At 37.3% G+C, this 18817-nt stretch overlaps 1 protein-coding gene across 2 annotated transcripts in view; it reads right to left on the reverse strand.

Moving 5' to 3' along the window:
• Positions 1-18817, reverse strand: part of lrrc4ca (leucine rich repeat containing 4C-a) — a 72106-nt gene that overhangs the window by 39395 nt on the left and 13894 nt on the right. The gene's annotated exons all lie outside the window — the stretch shown is intronic.

Genomic DNA, 18817 nt, shown 5'->3' on the forward strand with positions numbered 1-18817 from the left:
GCTAATTAGACAGGAAGAAATAGGCATTGCACTTCAGGGCAAAGAACTCTCACATGTTAGGAAGAATAAAAGAGCTAGACATGTTGTACATGTTTGGAATCTGTTAGACTCTATCCTGGTCAACAGCCTGAAGCCTTGGCAGAAACATACGATACAGCAAGCAAGTTCAAGTGTGTATCCCTGTAGGGTATCCCGTTACGTTGAATCACAATGGATATCCCATACACAAAAGAATTATATTTGAAATATATTTTCTGGATATGTTTTGGAATATATGCAAATATTTGAAATTGGCCCAATAAATATATTTCATACTTATATTTCATATATTTTTGTTATATTTCAGAATATATTTCAATGTATTTGGAATATATGCCACATATATTTTTGACACTTTTGGGGACCCGTACAGAAAAAAATACATTGAAATATATTCTGAAATATAACAAAAATATATGAAATATAAGTATGAAATATATTTATTGGGCCAATTTCAAATATTTGCATATATTCCAAAACATATCCAGAAAATATATTTCTTTTGTGTATGGGATGTTTGCATGCACACCTTTTGTCCTTCCGATTGATGAATCCAAAAGTATAGTGTTTACATGAACAATAAATAAAGTGATTGGGTTGATGTGCACGTTTATATGTCACAAGCTTGTAATCAGAATGGATTTTTTTTTTGACATGTGCACACTGCACAAATATACAGAATCTTCTGCTGTTTGTGCATACTATTCTTCTCCTAAATTGCTTCTTTGTTTTAAAGAGATTTCCCAGCAAGCAATAGCCGCCATTTCACCATCTAGGGTTAACTATAGACCCGACATACACCAGCTACGAGTAACCCACTTCTAGCCAAAATAACTTGCGAGATGTATGATATTCAATCTTGTAAGCAAAGTCAACAGTCATTCCAAGGTGTTTGGTTTCATTTCTTTGACATGTTCTATTCGTAGCCTGTGCATCTATTCTTGGGCTATGGTTAGACGTCGATTCAATTTTCACTGACAGCCCACATTTTGCCTTGTTTTAGCTTAGACGTCAGGGCTGTGTTTAGATGGCTATTAGACGTCTTTTAAACGCAAAATCGATTGCGTTGATTGGTTGATATTGATCTGTTTCGGGTCCTGATCAGGAGACGACGAGCACATGAACCGTTGTGCCGTGCTGCTTCTATTTATCAAACCAAATTGTGTCTGTGGATGAGAGTATGAAGTGAGGACTGATGGGACGTTGTTCTGCTCCGCTTCACAGACGATGAGTGGTAGGAGAATTTTAGAATAGCACAAGTCATTTATGAAATTTTATTTAACCACCGTAGCTCGTTCCGCGCGTCATACGTCATTACGCCATTGCCACGTGATTGCACATGCGCAGTCCTTTCCAGTTTCGGTTTTCAATCTGATCAAGTGTTTACATGTTCTCTCGATTGGATTAGAAAAGGAATAAACCATCACTTTCAATCTGATCGAAATTTCATTCGGATCAAGCTCAATCCGATCGATTAAAGTGTTTACATGAAGGCTTTTCAGTTCAATTGAGGGGTCAATCCGATTACTAATGGATCATTTAGTTGCATGTAAACATAGCCAGTGTTATCCATAATGCAGTTTTTATGCGTCATAACAAATCTGCTGTGTTGAAACCCAACGATGGTTGGCAGTTCTGATTGGTTTGTGGACATGAGGGAAAAACAATACTAATTGTTACTAATAAAATGCAGTTAAGCATATAATCATGTCTAGTTAGAATAGCGAAATAAATAGGCTTATCAAAATGTAAATGCTTTCCATATCCTTGGTTGTTAATGTAAAAAATAAGCACAGGTGAAATCACCTTTACTATTGTTTGACGTATTTTCACACCAATTTTACTTGATTTATTAGTATGATGACATCACGGTTTTCTCAAGAGCGGCTATACATATAAATGAAACAAAAATTAAACATCACTGAACTGGACTATGACGCTATTTTCTTCTAAATCTGCTGTACAGCAGGAACAAACTTATATTCCTGTTATCACTGTAAAGCTGCTTTGAAACAATCTATATTGTAAAAAGCGCTATATAAATAAAGGTAACTGACTAATATGAATACATTTCAGTACAACTGATTTACAATGGAAAATCTGAGACTTAAAGCAAAACCAGTTGAGAACCACTGACTGATCTATACAAATGCACACAAATATAACAAAAATCATGACAGTTTTGCAGACTTAAGGTCGATTCACACTGCACTGACAGACGCAGACTGTCCTTAAAGTCCCATTCACACCAAGAACGATAACTTTAACGACAACTAAATTAGCATCCATGCAGAAGATGATATCGTTCGGTTTATTCTAAGCGTGCACTGCAGTTTTGTCAACTGTTGCTTTGAATGCTCAAACTCTTTAAAGCAGGACAGATTCTGATTGGCTGTTAATGCTTCCATTGTCCAACAGCTGAAAAAAAAAAAAAATTCTGAAAGTGATTCCAACGATAACCTTCCTCTGCTTCGAAATCGTTATAGCTGTGGTGTGGACTCTGCTATTCTTTTACATTTGGAACGATTTTTAGAACTATATCATTATCATTATAGTCATCGTCCTTGGTGTGAACAGGCCTTAACGATGTACCTGTAATACTAGCTTTTCAAAAATAAAAATCTATATACAAGCAAGGGGAAAAAAATGTCAACATGTTCTATTTCTGGCCTGAGAGAGAGCACTGATCCATGACGTCTCTCCTCCATCAGGCATTCTGTTTGAAAACTAAAAGCACAGCGCCTCCATTTTCCCCAAATAAAACCTTTCTCAAATGTTCTCAAACATTGCTACCCACCTCCCATGCTTGTTTTTATTGTCTTATAAGCATCCGTTTGCTGGTTTTCTCCGTCTGTTGAAGCTGTGGTCCTCTGAGGCAAACGCCACCTCAACACAAGAGTCGCCCGCAGGAGCTGCGACCAGCGAGCGAGACATCCATCAACGCCGGGCCAATTCCCCATATGCATGCGTATAAATTACAGTATACACGCTGCCTCCCTGCTTGGCCTGCAGCTCTGCGGGAGGCATGAGGACGGAGGAGAGAGAGAGAGAGAGAGAGAGAGTGCTTATCTTAATGAAAATGGTGGAACACTGCCCTGATTATAGTTGCACCGAGTGGCCTGAGAAAGACAGAGGGAAGAGGAAGGAGACAGGATCATTGCACAGGAGGCTCTTGGTCATCCTGTCAGTGGTTTTGTGGAAGGGGTGCTTAAGAGCGATGATCGTATTCGAATATTTTATCTTTTGAATTAAACTGTTGAAGCCGTTCAAAACGGTCTGAATCATGTGTCCATGGATCGGACTGTATCTGTCCGAGCGACAACAACAAGGATGGCACGCCGGTTCAGAGAGAGTTTTGAGACGGCTAACGGAACAATTAATGGAACAAGTAATCTTCAACATACAGTAAAAAAAATGTATGGCTTGCAAATGTAAACGTTACATTGTTTTAATGAGAAATCAGCATCTGCAACAACAACGTTATCGAGCTGGCTAACATAGATGACATTTTGTCAAAACTGCAAATATTATGTTATAAATAATACAAATACACTACCGTTCAAAAGTTTGGGTGTCAGTAAGGATGCTTGGTTGGTTGGGGGGGGATTAATACTTCTACAAGGAAGCATTAAATTGATCAAAAGTGACTAAAAACATGTATAATGTTAAAGAGATTTTCATTTAAATGCTGTTCTATTGAACTCTATTCATCAAAGAATGTGGAACAAAAAAGTATTGCGGTTTTCACAAAAATATTTAGCACCACAACATAGTAATATAATAATGAGAAATATTAAGTAATAGCTGCTGAAAATTCAGCTTTGGCATCACAAGAATAAATGAAAAAAAAAGAAGGATGCACTGATATGAAAATTTTGGCCGATACCGATAACCGATAATTCTTTATATTTGAAAGCTGATAACAGATATATTGGCCAATAACTATAAATAACTATAAATCATTTTTTATATCATTTTCAAGTCTCACCATTAAAAGCCATGTCCCAAGCACACAATTATGTCCTCATTATAATTTTATGTAGCCTAAAAAGACTTTACTGTATTTTCTTTTTTAAGTTATTCTAATCATATTTCAAACCATTCAAAACCATCATGGCGAGCAGTGCACGTCTGAAGTGTCTCAGCTGAGGGAAATAATCCATTAATTATCGGCTTTAATATATCGGCCAAATTTTCTTATCAGGCCGATAACGATATGGTGGCCGATATATCGTGCATCCCTAAAAAAAAAAAAGACATTTTAAAATACTTACAAATTTTAAATCGTACTTACTATTTTTGCCTTTAAAAAAAAAAACTAATTTAAAGCAGCCTGGTCGAGCATAATATATTTCTTCCTAAAACACACACACACACACACACACACACACACACACACACACACACACACACATATATATATATGAGAAATATATATGAGAATAATCTCTATCGACTTGTAATAAGCCAAGTTAACAACTCAACCAACTTTTCCATGTCCGACTAACAATAAACTGTGAACTAATTTGCATTTGGAATAAACTGACGATCTAACTGTTTATATGCCACACATATTGTTTGTCTGTAGAAGTCGTTGTGACTACGTTTATGATAATTCTATGGTTCTTTTGCATCATATTTAAAGTACTAATTCTCATTAATTATAAAGAGCGACCAGCACAGTCTTCAAAATGTTCTCTTTTTATGTTCTATGGAAGAAAGTAAGTTAAGCAAAGTTTAGAAAGTAATGAAGTTAAATAATATTAACAGAATTTTCATTTTAAGCTAATTTTTAAAAGCTTGCCATTTTGATTCCTACAATGCAATTTGTAGTATATATATATATTTTTTTTTTCAGAATATGGCAACACCCTACAATCCAGGGTTAAAAAGACGGCATTCTGTTGTGCCCTGACAGTGCACAGCTGCGAGGAGATTCTTCGTTGTTGGGCTGGTGTCCTAGAGGACTGATTAGCCCAAAAGATCTTTATATAGACAGAGAAGGAGGGCGGTACATGGAGAACGAGTGAGAGAGAGAGAGAGAGAGAGAGATGGAAGAGGCAGGGAGGGGTCTTCATTTCAGTCCACAGAGACACTTTACCTCACCGCATCCGAGGAGCGAGCGAGCGTTTAGCAATCTGTCTCATAATTAATCATGCGCCCTAATCAGTCATGGCTGCCGGATCTGCGCGTGATAGATTTTCCACCCGAGTCCCTCGTCACTGCCTCTGAAAAAAACTGCCATCCTCGTTCAACCGGCCTCTTCTTTTCCATGTTATTATGTCTAACAGTTGGGAACCTGATCCTGGATACCATCTTTGGGGACGCTGGTCTAATCCGATTAAAAGTAGGGAGATTAAAACCTGCAATATGTTTGCCGCTGCTTTAAAGATGTCCGTGATGATTCAGAGTAAAAATGTATTACATAGAAATACAGCGGGAAAGAGATGACAAGAATGAGATCCATTCCCTGGAGTCAGTATTGAGAATCTGGTTTGATTTGGTCCTATAAGGTACTTATCAGGTCCAAAGTAAAGTATGAAGTGCACTACTGTACGAATCCGATTAGCTATCTGGAATGGGGATGAGAATGAGAACCCTATACTTGAAAGAAAAAGCATGTGAACACAATAATTGCATAAAGTCATCATGAAACAGAAGTTGTGATAGTCTTCTTCCCTATTGTGATGTATCTGAGTAAATTGGCTTCTCGAATAAAAAAAAATGTAGGGCTGGATTTGACTTTATCCATTGGGAATTGATTGGATGGTTGGATGATTGTGGTTTGCTATTGGTCAATCTCATGTGAGTGAAAGCTTGTCTCGCACCAGTAAACATCATCCGAGAAGAGAAGTCTCTGCAAGAGGGAGGGGAAGTTATTTTGATAAAAGAACATGAGGGCATATGAATTTTCCAGAAAAAGGTTATACTTTATTTTAAGGTGACGTATTTACATTGTACTAAAATAAGTACGGGGTAATATTAATTAACTACATGAACTTACTATAGAGTTACACAAAAACAAATTAATATGAGGTTTCTTTGTATGACACAATCACTTTTTATAATGAACAGATTAAACTTTATATTTACTATCAAATCAGAAAAGTCGTGACGTTTGAGGTTTTGGGCCAGATTTACTAACCGCTTGCGCCAGTGCAAAACCTATTTTAGAGTTAAAAACTACCGTCAGAATTTACTAAAGACACACGCAGTGAAGAATCAGCGCTGAACAGGCATGGACACAGTTATTTTTGCGGCTGACCTTATTGCATATACATTTATGGTAGGAGAGTATTTGGAAACACTTTAGTTTAGGGTCCAATTCTCACTATTAACTATAGTTGCTTATTGGCATGCACATTTCAAGGATACTGGATGTTTATTAGTACTTATAAAGCACATATTAATGCTTTATTCTGCATGACCTTATTCTACACTCCTAATCCTACCCAGTACCTAAACTTAACAACTACCTTACTAACTATTAATAAGCAATAATTAGGAGTTTACTGAGGTAAAAGTCACTGTTAATAGTTAGTTAATATTGAGAATTGGATATTCCCATCAAATGTGCACTTCAGAATCTCGGAGGAAGTAGAAGGTAAACACGGGACTTTTCGCTTCTGTTTTTCGAGTGCTATGTATTCGGACTTACTACGGACTTACTATATAGTAGGGAAACAATATCACTTCTGAGTCAAAAACAGAGATGAACAGAAGCACTTAACGTTTATTTTTCACTGGGAAGATCAAAGATCTTCAGCGCAGAGATAATTCAAATTATAATTCAATATGAACCATCTGAATGAACCAATTCACTAAAATAAATCAGACATCCCAACACTAAACATATGAGGAAAAAGAGGAAAGAAGAGCATGTAAAACTACAACAGAGTTGTTCACGTTCCTCAGCCTCTTGTTGGAAAATGTAGCTAGTTACTGGAAAAGCTACACTTTTATGATATTAACGAGTTACTGTCACACTACTAACACAATGTAGGTATCTTCAATACATTTAGTTACAAACTCTTAAAACATTTGAGTGTATATCTGTCTCTCTGTATACATGTGTCTTTGTTTTTGCATATTAATGTGTGTCAGTCAATATGCAGCTTTCCTCTCATGTCACTGTGCCTGAGGGACAGTGTGGAATAAACTGAGCGGAATGTGACTTTAATTGAACAGGAACTGTGCTGAGCAAAAGGACCGCCTCAGTGGGGGCAGAATGATGTGAGAGAAAAACAGCCAATTACATGACATCCAACACAAGACATACAGATTAGACACAATAATACAGCACTGAAAGGGGTAAAAACAGAATAAAAATAGACAATGTGATCTGGAAATATGTTATAAGAGAGAAAAACAGACAGAAAGAAAGAGAGACATGAACCACAAAAGGAACTAGAATGTTCAGAACGGCACAATTTTATACAATTATTTGTAATGCATTCATTATGCACTGTAATCGTGTGCATAACGACACCTCATGGTGTGCTCTGATGAAAAAGTGTTACCGAAACAAGTATGCAAATTTCAGGTATGCATGGAATACGAAGATGACCTACAACATATATACTAGATAACATTGGCTGTGTTCCAAATCACTCATTCACATTTCCCCACGTTTGACCACTAAAATAGTCCACTTGAAGTGAACGAAAGTGTGCCGGAAAGGCTGCCACTTCTGCGTAGTTTGTGCTTGCTGTTTAATAATCTTTCGAAACTTAGCAAACTGGCAGCTTCAGTAGTAATGAAAATATGTATATTTAACTCTGTCATGGTTATGTACAAACCTTAATTAAACAATGAATGTAATAAATAAATTAAAATATGGTATTACGCTGCACCCACATCGGACTGGTGGTTTGGAAAATGGATGCATGATTCTGTGGGCGCCATCTTCTGGACAGACGCGGGAATCGTTCAGCACGACCCTCACAGTGCATTACGGGTATACCTCTAGCCGTTAAGTGTACATCAGTTGTACACTCGTTATTGCAGCGCTTTATGGGATTGAAAAAGTGCACACGATAACGTCCACTATGGTTTCGGACGCCAGTACTAATGGCTGTTCTCTCAAATAGTGCCCCCTATTTAAGGGTATGGGGATGATTTCGAACATAGCCAATGTGTCTATTGCATCCCTACGGAGCCCTTTGAAGAACATGGCGATGGAAAAAATATATGAAATGGGAGGAAATATTATATTTGAATGCTTTTTGCTTTCCCTCGCAAATGTTTTGTGTTCCCCTGAGAAACCATACATACAACATACATACATACACAACATACATACAACCATACACAAGAGAAGCGTTTTCTTACAAAATATTTGTTCCTCGAGAAACTGTGCGTTTGCTTGCTAAATGTTTGCGTTCTCTGAGTAACTTTACGTTTGCTTGCAAAGCTTTTGAGTTGTTTGCGAGCGAATGTAAATTTTCTTGGGGGGGACGCAAATGTTTTGAAATATATTTTTTTCCTTCCTCCTCTAATTTTTCTCCACCACCATGTCCCTTTATGGGCTCTGTAATATCCCACAATGCAATGCGCATGACTTATGACACCACTCATGAACCATGACATATGAACCGGAGGCAAACTCATCAGATTACTATTGCCCTGGCATATTAACGACATGTAGTAAGTATACTGTATGTGACAACACGGTAGCACACTACTATCTGAATAATAAACTGGAACTGTGTACAGCATACAGTTTCACATGTAATACAACTCACATATAATACATGGAGCTGTAAGCAGTATGCTACTATTACATTCCATACTCAGAGAGAAACTGAGGGTGGAAAGCAATAGAAGGAGAGAAAATTCTAAAGTCTGGAGTCGAGGAAAGAACAGAGATCCTTTTCTTGGCCTGGTCTGAGGCGGCCCAGCATGAAGACGTGTGTTTGCCTGAGTCTAGCAGAGACCCTGAGGTGAGCGTTCCCCCGCTCGTCCTCTCAGACCCGCAGTCGTCCTCCACAGGGAGGTCTTTGAATAGAAAACCTGCCGTTTCCCTCAGTACAAGGGGCTCTTTGATAATGGCACTACGGAAGCCTACAGTGGCCCAAAGGACAAATAGAAACACATGCCAATTATGCTCGTTCATTGACTACAAATGAGACCGGTCAGACTACACTCTGTACTCGTGTATTCAGACTCGCGAAAAAGAGAAGACTCCCCAAAGGTGGAAAGCTACGCATGAGAGAAGCTAAACATGCTGCTTTTGCAATAGCGTTTCCTGAAAAACTTCATGTGCCTTTTGAAAACGAATGATGAAAACAGCAACAGAGAGCCTAAGGGACGTGCAATGTTGTAGCGTTATTGATGCGGAGAAAAACCGGGAGGCTTAGCATCAGATAAAGGACGCTGCTGTGTACTGTACCGAGCAAGGTTCACTGTGTGGTCTTATTATGCACGTATAAGTGTTTATGTGTGTGTGTGTCAGAGACACCCAGCACAGGTCTGTCGACTCAGCGTCTCTGAGGGCAAAGGGCTGTATGGCTCTGGCTTTAACCTCAACCTCCAGGAAAACAACACAACTTTTCCAGCTGACGCATCAGGATGTGGCCCTGCTGTTATGCCACTGTAAATCGATATTCGATAGAGCTGCATGATTTCTATGCATCACAATTTGAATGATGAATATTTAAGAGATTTTGATGAGCAAGGTTCACCCACCTCACCCTTCACCATCAATAAGTTAAGTTGTGCATTTGTTTTCCAACTGGTCCTAGTTTGATCATTTTAGCAAATTCATTTGCTTTTTATCAAATGGCTATACCTAGGTGAGATACACGTTATTAAAAAGATTAAAACGAGGTGGTAAACATGTTTTGTAGTCAAGGTTAACAAAGACAACAAACCAAGAAAATTTTGCATCATGATAATAATGAAAGTTTTCATTCAAATAGATGACAACAATAACACTGCATAATAACAAATCACTAACAAATATTTCAGAAGAAAAATATGGCAATATTACAACTTGCATCTGCACAAAATAACTTGAAGCGACCTTGAATTAAGTTACTTGCTAGCTAGAATGTGTAAATGACCTTTTTTATGAAATGCGTCTAAAAACATGGATAATTAATATCTATAAAGCAAAAAAAATAAAAATCACAACTTTGTTCAATTTTGTACTCTATATGCGTACGTTAATATAATGAATTAATATAATTAATATAAATTGTTTGAATATGTCTTTAATTTTGCACACTTCATAAACGAAATATTATTTTTGCAGAATATAATTGGATGCAATTTTTGTTGAAATTCAAATCTAATCAATATAAAAAAATAAATTAAAAAAATAGAAAAGCTATGACTAAATAAAAAAATTAGATAAAAAAAAGTTAAAACATTTAAGTGAAACAAGCAGAAATTAATATAATCTAATATATGTGAAATGTTTGAATATTGGGTTCAATTTTGCAAATAAATCTACACTGTAATGTAAATAGAAATGTAAACTATATGTTATTTTAGAATGTGAAAAAGTCAAATAAATTAGATGCCATTTAGTCCAAATGAAAAAGTAACGAGTATGACAAAATATTGAGTAAAACAAAAAATGAAAATTTAATTCTATTAAAATGAAGGTTGAAAATGTTAAAGTTTTAACGTTTAATTGGCCACACACTCGCAATCGGCTGTGACTACGACCAAATTCAGTATGACAGCACTCTTGCTCATTTGAGTCCTCAATTGTTGAAACTTTCACCCTTTTTATAGGTAGAAATCAGCATTCTGTAAGCCATATTCTTAGCTTGCTAAGTGAAACCAACACCTCCAGCTGAATGTCTGTGCACTGTGGGGGCTGCTGGGAAGATTTTCAGCTCAGAATAAATGACAGTTGCCTCTGGAAGGTTCGGTCACCAGCACACAAGGAGGAAAAAAGAGCAAGAGTGACTTTAGGGGAGAAAACACTTGTCCCTACAGCAATCAATTAGGGTCAATTTGCATTTCCAACACTTATAGGTAGCGCTTCACACTATTAGAGTAATTTATACAATTTATACGGCTCATTGGCAGATTGATAGCTGCCATTCCTTCACCGTGCATAATGAACGTCTCATCAAAGGGGCTAAAGTCACTGCGCTGGATCTGATGGCGAAGTACCGGCCCACTTTCCGTCTTCATCAAGACTTAATTTGCACTCGCCAAGTCACAGCCCCCAGATAGCTTCTCCTGCCTGATTAAATGCATCATTTGCTTCTCTTGGAGATAAAACAGTTTGGGTTAGTCACCAAACTGGGAAAAGCGGAAGCAACTGAGCAAACCGGGATTACAGAACAGCAGGGGCGAAGTGAGTTGGCTTGTGTTAAAAACAGCTCTGGGATCAGTGAGCCAGATGTTAGCGCTCTATTTGAATATGTTTTGTTTAATGGTTTGTGTGGCAGTTTATGCAGAGGACCATTTTGCAGCCTAGCTTCAGACAGGTGCTAAGGCCTTTTTTCCTTTTCAAGATGTGATTATGCATAATTGATCAGCAGTTTAAAGGTCCCATGGCATGAACATTTCACTTTATGAGGTTTTTTAACATTAATATGAGTTCCCCTAGCCTGCCTATGTTACCCCAGTGGCTAGAAATTGTGATAGGTGTAAACCAAGCCCTGGGTATCCTGCTTCGCCTTTGAGAAAATGAAAGCTCAGATGGGTGAATCTGGAATCTTCCCCTTATGTCGTCATTAGGGGAAAAGTTACCTCCCCTTTCTCTGCTTTGCCCGCAAAGAGAATTTGGTCCGCCCATGAGAAAATGAGCGCGATATTGTTTTTTCCTTGAGAGACATCATGGCTTGCAAACGATGTGTGGGTTATGTGAATTTCTGATGTGTAATTGTTCAAGTTCAGACAGATAATCTTTCTCTCAAAATCTTTCAATACTGTTTATGCATCAGTAAATCAAGCCAGTGACTAAACGATCAACTTCACGTCATTTCTCTTAGTAGGATGAAAACAATCTTATTTAAAAGCGATCAAAGAACAATCCCTTTCCAATCGCCCAAGCTGTCAATCACACAGCGCGAGTTTATCTGGACACTTGCCAAAACTCGTTATGAAATCAATGACGCTGTCACGCTGCACAACGAAGCTCTTACTGTATTTACATCGTGTTTGCATTGGTGAAAGCATTAGTGAGAGTGCAGAAACTGCGTTGCAATGATAAGATCTTCATTCACGCGATCAACAGACTGTCATCAATGCTCATCACTGCAACCTTTTATGTGATGGGAATAGATCTAAATACTTAAAAAACTTCTCACGATTCGTTAATCTCGATAGCTGTAATAGTAAAAACGTTCAATAGCTGTAATTGTAAAAGTATTCGAGAGAGTTCCACATGTAATGCTAGCTATTTCATATGCAAGAACACGCCCCTTAAACAGAGTGTTCAAATCAGAGGCTAAATCAGGCTAGTAAAAAAATATGAAAATTTTTTATCTAAAAAACATACTAACATTATAAGGGCCCTCCAGGAAACATTATAAAATAATAAAATAATCCATGCCATGGGACCTTTAAATAATTTTGCTTCAAAACCCAGATTTTACATTGGGCATCAAGTGTCTTTATAAATGGGGAGGTTCATCCAAAAATGAAAATTCTGTCATCATTTACTCACCCTGATGTTTTTTTTCCTTCTGCGTAACACAAAATAAGATATTTTGCAGAATGCTTTCAAACAGTTTTTGCCCATATAATGAAAGTCAATGGGGTCCAAAACAACAATGATTGGACCCCATTGACTTCCACTGAATGGATTAAAAATACAATAAAAAGAAAAAAAAAATACTCACATATGTTCCACAGAAGAAACAGAAGAAGTCATACAGGTCTGGAATGACATGAGGGTGAACTTTCCTTTTAAAAATCAAACCAAATAATTGTATTATTTGCACTGTATTACTACAACCCTTTTTTTCTGTAATAGATTTATTTTATGTGCATTATTACTTTTCAGATTAAGTAGTCATTCTAAGAATGCCTTGTTCGTTCCGTCTCTCCTGACCCAGGAAAAATCCAGCCATAAATAGATTTCTCTATTCTTATTAATATTTCATCTCAAAATAACTGTCACTCATAACTCATTATAGTCTATGGGTATGGCCTACATTCAGGACGAGTATGAGATCTGGCACTGATCATAGACTGCGCTCACATCAAAATCAAATTGGGGTCATTTGCCTATAAAGGACATGAATCTAGGAATCGCTCTTTATGCATAAATGGCTCCTTAGCCTCTGTCTTCCAACTTGCACATTTGTTTTATCACACTGTACAAATCCCAGAGACTGATACACTCAAAATCAACGAGGCATTAAGCTAAGCGCACACTGCAAGTCGCTCTTTCCTCTTTTCATTCTGTGAAAAAAACAAAAACAAAAAAAAACAGACACATTGAAATAACTGACGCTCTTTTTGCGCAGATGCTACACATTTCAAAAAATCTGGCTAACCAGTTTTCAGGTTTGCATCGTTTCCGACAAGCACAAGACCAATTAAATTGTGAAAGGAAAGAGTGCAAATGGAGGGTCAGGTAGTGGAACCAAAAAAACTAACCAAAAAAACACCAAAATGCTAGCTAGCTACAAGCACACGTCCCTCCAACCACCATCTCACCCATATTTTAAAGCTCTTTTTCCCGCTGTACTATCTAAGAACCATAGTTAGGTAGTGAGGTTGACTAGTTTGAGATATTTCTATTTTTAATTCTGATACTTTTAGCAGTGTAGCTTTTGTTAGCATGCTAATCGTTTGCAGTGGTTTGTACAATAAAATCCTCTCAGAAAAGTTGCATTGGCGTCTTTTAGCTTCCTTACTATAAGTCGACTAGTTGTTTATTGTAGTGTGCACTCCAAAGTCTCTCTCTCTCTCTCTATCTATCTCTCTCTCTCTCTCTCTGGTAAAGATTTGGGTACTAATTAACTGTTTTATCATCTTATACATGTATTTTGTAGCCAATTCATGTGTAACTGTAACCATATACTGTTATTAAACCATTTTAATAATGAATTATGTCTAAACGTTGAAGTGCAAGCTATTCTAATACAATGTAGTCACACTATAGCAATGCTCTCCCACATATTTTGCTATTCTAACTGTGCTTATTTCAGTCGTTGTTATAAGAAGCAGTGGGTGGTACAGTAATAGACAAGTAATGTACAGTTTTACAGTTTCTTTAGTCATTTGGCAATCTTGCAGCCTGAACCACTGTAGTGAAACCACCCATACAAACAACACATTTGCATGTTTAAATTACGTATGTGATTTTGGTTGGGCACATGACTTTAAAGTAAACAAATAAAATGTGATTTTCTTAATAAGTATTTTATTTTGATTGGTTTTATTTTAAAATGATTTATTTACAGTCTAAATTACGGTCCACATCACATTCACAATGATGCTTTTAATCAATTTAATTATATAATAATAATAATAAGACTTATTGTATTTTACACTACAAGCCCAATTCTAATATTTATGACATGTCTATTCACTTTCAAACTTTAAACCATCAAGCTTAACAGGTTTCTAAACACTTCTCTTTACAAGTCTAGTGAAATGCTAAAACTTATATAATGAGGTGAATGTAAAATAATGTGATCAAATGAAAAACTCCATGTTCGCAAACCCACGTTTGGGAAACCTTAAATGTAGAATGCCAAAAAAACTCAACAACTACTTGCCAAAATTATGTTTCAATAACATTTCAAATAAAAAATTACTGACGACAACAGTATTATACAGTTTACTTTGCTGAAATGATGCTAAAATGTCCAGCTAATGAGCACTTATAATGTTTCTAATATCATTTTTATATGTAAGATTTGTGATATCATGCCAAACAATGGTGTCCCCCTGTGGAGAAAGGTCTGGCACACAACACGGGGCACCAACATATGCTTCCGCCCCGGCATCATCCACCCCCTTCACACTCCTTCGTTCATCCAGCAAAGATAGGAGGTATGATGGTGGACAGTGGTAGAAAATGGAACAGAATCATTGTGGGACAGAAAGAGATATGTGCCAACAAGGAATCGCGGGACAGTCGAAAACAAAAGGATGCAGAGCAGCAATGAAGAGGGAAACATGATGAGCGATGACAGGCCAAACCAGGCGAAAGGGAGGAGAGGAAGTGTGAAAGACAGGAAAGGAGAGAGAGTGTCAAGGTGAGAAGGAAAGAGAATTGGACACAGTGGAGGGTGTCCACAGTTGTAACACATCATATCTCACTCTACATCTCAACAGCTTCCTAAGGCCCAAGGGTACTAAGCCAAAGAGGTGTGGGGGTTTTCGGTTAAGAGAGAAAGAGAGCGAACAAGAAAGATACGGGACCTCGTATCATGGAGCGGTCAACAGTTAGCATAGCAAGAAGAGATACCACTGATTATTTTCAACCTAATACCTACAGTAGTAATATCAAGTCCAATTTCACAGAATTGCAAAACTAGTAAATACTGTTATCAAACAGGTTTCTTGTACATCATCCTGCCTGTTATTGGTCAAACAAACAAATAGCCCCACCCCCAAACTCACGCTATTGGTTGAGCCAGTGCTGCTACTGTGTTTGAATGCTTGGGATATGCTCTAACTAACAGTAGCAATCAAATATATAGCTTATTTTCTTTTGAATATAATATATACCAAGTAATATAAAGTTAAATTTCACAGATATTGATAACTCCTAAAATTGAAAATTGAAATAAAGTTGGTAATAGATATTTAATTCAACTAAGCTGTCAAGAAGTTTAAGCTTACCTAAAAAAAAATAATAATAAAAAAAAAAGCTTTCTGCGGAATTAGCATCATCATACAAAATGCTAGATTGTATTCAAACTCCAGCTGCCTGTCATTGGTTACACAAACAGATAGCCCCACCCCAAACTCATGCTATTGGTTGAGCCAGTGCAGCTATGTTGGACTACACAAACTAATATTAGTAATAAGCGATATCAATTACCTTATTTTTAAACTTATACCAATTAATAGTGCTAACTCAAAAAATGGAAAAAAAAATATATAATTTCTAAAATAAAGGGGGTTATTATAGATATTTTACTAATTATATCTCATTACATTATATGAATTCCATAATTTTAACATTTACAGGTAAAAACGGTAAACTATTATGAATAACTATTCCAAAATCAGGCATCAAACAACTTTTAATGTAAATTTACAACATCACACATAGCCATTTTAATAATTGTATATTATTATTATTCACATTTACCTTGAGTGATTGCAGTCTTTCAGCATTTGTTTTACTTTAAACCTTATTTTTATCCTAATATATGACATCTGAGATGGAACCAAAGGTTCGACTTTTTCTTCGTTTTAAATAAAGCGCACTGATAAATTGTGCAAAACGACAGTGTGTTTCTATTCAAGTCTCTGACATTCCAAGTCTATGATGGCATTTAGAAATAAACTAGACCATGTGACAGAATATGAATAATGTCTGGTCTAATCTTCACATGCATACATGCACACACTCACACTTCACCACAAAACCCTTCTCTCTCTGCATGACCACCAGGAGAACAAGACTCTAGAGAAGCAGAAATTAAATTAGATTAAATTAGACGGCTATCTATTAAACTGGCACAAATAGATCTCCTCAATGCGATTATAAAAGCCCTGACTTATGTATGCTAGCCCGCTAGCGCAATCATTACATCATAATCTAGCATACACAGTACACACATCTGACTGGGTCTTTTTAGATCAATTTTATGCTTTGCTTACGAGTTTATCTGATGCATATTAATCAGTCAGGAGAGCAGATTTTGGCAACAGACTCTGTTTTCCCTTTCAAATTTCTACTTGGAAACTTTTGCCTATTAGCATTCACATGTGAGCATCTAATTCAGCCTGGAGCAGATGATGTATGCTAGGCTAATGTTAACGTCTGAATATCCGAACACGCTTCGCTGTGCTGGGGTGATGGAGCGCTGTGGCTAAGGGGCTCGCTGTTTTTCCAACTCTATAAAATGCGAAGGGAATCGTCCTTTCCGGGTCTAAATGACACCAGCTGTGCTTTAATGGACCTGAATGGACACATCTCAGGTGCGGTGGGATGCTGTTATTGCCTGGAGCTCTGTTTCTGGCTGGATGGATGCCTTTATCTTTAAGCCCATATAAAAACATCAGGGGTAGATGGTAATCGTATTGCAGCATCAGGAGGATAGCCTGAAAGTTTAAGTCAATGTAATTCAATCAAAATGTCATGAACCTTCCGTACTGTATATCTCAAAAGAGGTGAGGAAATGCAATAAACCATTTCACAAAGGACTAGCGGTCGACCGATATGGTTTTTGTCAATGGCGATACGAGTATATGGAGACCCAGGAGGCTTATTTAAGGATCTACTATTGTTTACATTTTTTTAATTTAGTAAAAAATGTAGCCTAACACTGAATGTGAAAAGTTAAACTTGTACAATTTGCAAAAGAGTTTTTGGATGGGAAACTTGTTTATTAATTATCCAAGTGGAAACGGTTATTGGCTGAAGTGATGATTTCACAAATCACGGTCAGTACTTCAAAAAGTCTCCTGTGTAGGCCTACATTTACAAATACACACATCTGCAAACTTTAAAACCAAAGTCTCAGGGCAAGCGGGGATTTGTCGAGACCTGATGTGAACTCACTTGACTCACCTAGTTGATAGAGAATAACTGTTGTCATCATGGCCTGAGTTGCCTTCTCGCTGCTTTCATCTCTGTTTACTACACAAACTATTCTCTGAACTCAACCAAACAAATTGTGGGCAGAAACATACAGCAGCTTTTCTGAGTCTTGAAGTCTTCAGATGGCTTTCAGGAAAAACATTGGCTGCTCTGAATAATTCCCTGCTCATATTGACAGCAGGGACGGACTGGGGCTAAAAAACAGCCCTGGACTTTCTCCCAAATAGGCCCATCATCCGGCCATCCGCCTCTAGCCGTGTGCAACAGACATTAGCAAGGATGTCCTGATACTATGCCACAATACTGTAGCCTATCAGACAAGGTATTCACAGCAAGTAACATCTCAAAACAATGATGATAATTGGGGTTGTGTTTATTAATGAAGCCTCAGCCTTCAAATAAAAACAAAAAATGTACAATGCCATAACATACCAATAATGAAATGTCACTGGCTACAGAAACCCCAAATTACACAAACTTGTAATTATAAAACATATAGTTACTATATACCAGGGTCCAACCTTTTTGTGTGCGAGGGCTACCTCAAGGTATAATATAATCTAGAAGGGATGAGGCAAAAGTGCAAATGTTTAGTTGCACCGGCACGAAAAAAGGTAGCAAAATGATACCATTTAGTCGAGGTCTGGAGCCGATTTACAGTGGAGCGCTATTGGCAAGTTGGGGCTATTTACAGTTATAGAATGTGTTTAGCGGGCAACTCACATGTACCACGTCGGAGACCACTGCTATATAGCCTACTATAACTTTACTATTCAAATATAATGTAAGCAAATTTAAAAGTGCAGTATAGGTAGCCTAAGCCTTATAAAACTAACTTTCTGTCAGTGGCAAGTAGGCCGACTCTTCTTCCTCAGTTTTAATTTTTTTTTACAAGTAGCGTATAAGTGATCGTATTAGTGCCCCTGCTGTTGGCTGTTCATATTGCTTTATTACACTTTTTTTGTGTCGATCCGACGGCCCTCGGTTGGACGGCCGTTCTGGACTTTTCCAGAACGCACAGATTGTCAGTCCGTCCCTGATTGACAGTGATTTTAGGTTGCTAACTCAGTGAAC

This window comes from Rutilus rutilus, assembly GCF_951802725.1.
Source record: "Rutilus rutilus genome assembly, chromosome: 23".
Classification (NCBI taxonomy): domain Eukaryota; kingdom Metazoa; phylum Chordata; class Actinopteri; order Cypriniformes; family Leuciscidae; genus Rutilus; species Rutilus rutilus.